The sequence below is a fragment of the Echinops telfairi genome, unplaced genomic scaffold (assembly GCF_000313985.2).
Source record: "Echinops telfairi isolate 266 unplaced genomic scaffold, ASM31398v2 ScPeMD7_7455;HRSCAF=8493, whole genome shotgun sequence".
NCBI lineage: Eukaryota > Metazoa > Chordata > Mammalia > Afrosoricida > Tenrecidae > Echinops > Echinops telfairi.
In genome coordinates this window covers 16,438-20,989 of record NW_022111355.1, presented here as the reverse complement: position 1 = coordinate 20,989, position 4,552 = coordinate 16,438, and the positions used below count along the sequence as shown (strand labels likewise).

Below are 4,552 nucleotides of genomic sequence, written 5' to 3'. Positions count from 1 at the left end.
AAATTTTATCTTTCCTACTTCTATTATCTGTTTCAGCAAACTGTAAAAGCACTGGAAGCACTCACTCTCGTGTGCAAGGATATTTGGAACACATCTATTTGGCCAACTGACAGGACAAAATTCATGCCCATTGCAAGAGAGGTGATCCCATAAAATACACAAAATATAGAATGTTATTACTGATATTTCAAGGAGGTAAGATTTTCTTTAAGACCACCCAACATAGTTTTCAGCAGTATATTGACATGGAGCTGCCAGAAGTTCAGACCACCGCCAACAAGAAGTGGAACAAGGCATAGCATTCCTCATGTCTGATGGATCATGGCTTAAAGCAGAGAATAAAAGAAAGAAGTTTACTTGTGTTTCATTGGCAATACAAAGACAGTCATCTGTGTGGATCATAATAAACTGTGTATAACCTTTAGAATGAGGAGAATTCCAGAACATCTAATTGTGCTCATGGATCAACCAAGTAATACTATGTGGTTTAAATTCAGGAAGGGTGTATGTCAAGGTTGTATCTCTTCACCGTACATGTTCAGTCTGTGTGCTGAGCAAGTGACCATAGAAGCTATAGTAGATGAAGAGAAATGAGGCAACAAGATTGGAGAAAAACTTATTAACACCGTCTGATACACATAAACACAACCTTCCATGCTGAAAGTGAGAAATTGAGACACCTGGATCATGGATTGTGGCCTTCCATATGGATTACAACTCAATATAAAAAGGAAAACAATCCTCATAACTGGACCAAAAGTTTACATCATGATAAATGAAGAAATAGTTGATGTCACATATTTTGACTTGCTTGGATCCACAAACAAAGCTCATGGGAGCAGCAACCAATAAATCAAAAAACGTATTGCATTTGGTAAATCTGACGCACAAGACTTCTTTGGAGTACTGAAGAGCAAGGGTGCTACTTTGAGGACTAAAATGTACCTGACCAAATCCATGGTTATCTCCATTGTCTCACATGCATATGAAAGTTGGACATTGACTAAGGAAGACCAATGAAGAATCAATGCATTTGAATTGTGCTACTGAATAAGAATACTCAAAGTATCATGGACTACTAAGAAAAATATTCAATGTACCATGGACTGCTAAAAGACAAATCAATCTGTGTTGGAAGAAATGCAGTCAGAATGCTCCTTAGAGGCATGGACAACAATACTTTGTCTTATATACGGTGAACCCTTGCCACTTCGCGCTTCGACTTCCGCGGCTTCACTCTATCGCGGTTTTTGCGTAACAGCGCATGCTCTGTCATTACTGCCACTGATTGGCTCATACTGTACACGCTTGATGCCATAAATAATATAATAAATAATAAATGATAATTGTAATGTCCAAAATGTTTTACTGTATTTTCCCTTTTTCGTTTAATAAATTGGGTAATACGAGTGTAATGGTGACTAAAGGGTGTTTTTTCATGTCCTCTGTGCTCTAACTACGAAAATATTTGATTTACAAATAAGGAACCCTACTTCGTGGAATTTCATTTATCACGGTAGGGTCTAGAACCGATTAACCGCGATAAATGAGGGTTCACTGTATGTGGTTTAAAGAACTGGATTATTGTGATGATCTTCCTTATATGAGTTGGGGCTGGTTATATAAGGCCTCAACATCCCAGTATAGGGCTTTGTCAGTGTTATGGGCAACAGAACTTCCTGAGCGGTCTGGATATGAAGCTCTACCAGAGAACATGAATTATCAGGTTGTGCAGAGTCACCCTTGATCCATCACTACTGTTTCCATGATTCCCTTCAGGCAGGGAACTGTTTTCTATAAAGTTCTAAAAATGGTAGATAGAGCTCAACATTCTTTAGGGACTTAGTCCACTCATGTCCTCATCCAATGCTTCTGTTGACAATGTGTCCAGTTGGTCAATATGTGATAATTCCCTATTCGTTATTTTTACTGATGGTGATAGTAAGCCCTGTAGAAGCACTCCTCACTGATAATGACCCTTTGTACTACAGAAGGACGTCCTGCACAGTTTTGCACTATCTTCAAAATGCCTAACATTATTTCCCTCATTATTGTGCTATTGTTAAAACACAGCCATTGAAGATGTTTCTTTGCTTTCCTAATTTTTCTTTTACCCCATCATGTCCCTTCCTCTGGACAATTTTTTTCCTTTAAAATGGGAGGTGATATCTCACCATGATTGCTTTTTTGTGTGTGTGTGTGGCTATTCACTGAAGCATTTTTTTTCTCTTTACACAACACCATATTGCTGGGGACATTTGTTCACACATAACAGTAGACACCAAAATTTGTTGTCATCTCAAAGAGTTGGGAATTCTGTACCAAAAAACCCTTAAATGAATTAAAAGGATTACTAAATTTGCAGGTTTGAATGCAAGCTGTCTTCCAACCCAAGGCAAGTAAAAGCCCCCGGGACTCCAGTGGCCAATATCAGCTAAAAAAGGAGACTTGGTCCCAAGGCTCAGATTCTTCCACTCTGCAGGCTGCACATAGAAAGGACTGTCTGCTTCCGGTCCCCTGCTTGCTTCCTGGATCTTGGAGCTGACAACTCTTCCTGTGAGCATCTTGCACACACTGGCCCTGCCTTGTCCACCCCACTTGCCAGTGCTAGGATTGTAATCAAAGGATGTACAGGACACTGAACACACCCACGGGGACCTTTAACGTGAATACAAGGTTGAGATCAGCAACAAGTCCAATGGTCTGTGCTGTTGCCAGAGAGGGCTTCAAGGACAATTATTTCAAAGGCTTCTTCCAGTTTCATGAGGCCAGCATGCAGGGCCTACCTGTGCTGTCATTGAGCTCAGGCGGCAGGTGGCAACACCTGTGGGCAGTCTGTTCAGAAGTCTTGAGGTGGACGATGGAGGAGCCTACTCATCATACTCCTGCTTGCTGATCCACATTTACTGGAAGGTGGTAAGCAAGGCCAGAACAGAGCCACTGATCTACACAGAGGACTTGCGTTCAGGGGTTGCAATGATCTTGATCTTCATGGTTCTGGGATACAGTGCTGTGATCTCCTTCTGTATGTAGTCTGTGATGCGAGGGTACGTGGTGGTCCCGCTGGACAGTACCCTGTTGGCATGCAGGTCCTTCTGTATGTCCACGTCACACTTCATGATGGACTTGAAGGTGGTCTTGTGGATGCCAGCAGGACCAAGGGCTTGAAGAGCGCTGTAGGGCAGCAGAGGAGCTCTTTGCTGATGGTGATGACCTGCCCACTGGCAGATCCTAGATCTTCTCCAGGGATGAGGAGGAGGCAGCGGTGGCCATCTCCTGTTTGAAGTCCAGGGTCGATGTAGCAGAGATTTTCCTTGATGTCACACATGATCTGCTCAGCCCTGGTGGTGAAGCTGTCGCCCGGCTTGGTCAGGATCTTCATGGTGCAGTCGGTCAGGCCTTTCAGGTCCAGGCGCAGAATGGTGTGGGGCAGGGCAGAGCCCTCGTAGATGGGCCCGGTGTGCATGGCACCATCATCGGAGTCCATGACAATGCCCACGGTGCGACCAGAGGCAGGCAGAGACATCACGGACAGGCTGGCCACATCCATGGTCTCAAACACAATCTGGGTCATCTTCTCTCAGTTGTCCTTGGTGTTCAGGGGAGCCTCGGTCAGCAGCACGGGGTGCTCCTCAAGGACGACACGCAGGCTCATTGTAGAAGGTGTGGTGCCGGATCTTCTCCATGTCCTCCCAGTTGGTGACGATGCCGTGCTCTATCAGTACTTTGAGCGTGGTGGGGGTCAACATCGCTGGCAAAGCATGCCTTTCTCTTGCCGGAGCCATTGTCAATGACCAGCGTGGAGATTTCTTCTTCCATGTGACCGAGAGAGATGGGCAGTGGCAGAGCGGAGAAGAAGCTGAAACAGGTGGTGGCAGGCACTGAGAGCCATCATTGCTTTCTGATAACATCTGGCCTGTACTTCTAAGCAACACAAACAAAACCTACAAACTCACTGCCATAAAGGCGATGATTGTAATTCCTAGCAGCCTTAAAGGAGAGGGTATAGCTGACCCCCTGGGTTTCTTACCCTGGAACTGTGTATGGGAAGAGAAAGCCTCTTCTTTCTCCCACAAAGTGGCTGGAAGTTTCAAACTGATGACCTGGACCTAGCAGTTAGGGGCCCAATGTGCTACCATTTATCCTTATCCCAAGATAAATTAGAGTGTTCTACTTGAGATCACCACAAAATTCAAATGCATTCATTTACATATTCTTATTCATTATCCAGTTTTAAAAATGCGTAGGGGTTGATGACAATATCATAGTTTGAGCCAAGTTCACCTGAGTCCCAAAGAGACGTCTTTGAGTTAAACATTTTTAGTAGGTCCTTTACAAAAGATGTGCCCAATAAAGCATGTGTTTTGATTTCTTGACAGCTGTTTCCAAGGATAGTGATTACGGATCCAAATAAAATATAAATCTTCATTTCAAATTATGCTCTAACTATTAAGATGTTGCTTATTGATTCAGTTGTGAAGATTATGGTTTTGTTTGTGCTGTGTTGTAATTAATACTCAAGGCTATAGTGTTTGATGTTCATTAGTAATTT

The 4,552-nt window shown here is 43.4% G+C and overlaps 1 pseudogene; it reads right to left on the bottom strand.

Annotated features, from left to right (window-relative positions):
- Positions 1–2,870: 2,870 nt before the first annotated feature.
- On the bottom strand, positions 2,871–3,819 carry LOC101663600 (annotated as a pseudogene).
- Positions 3,820–4,552: the final 733 nt, after the last annotated feature.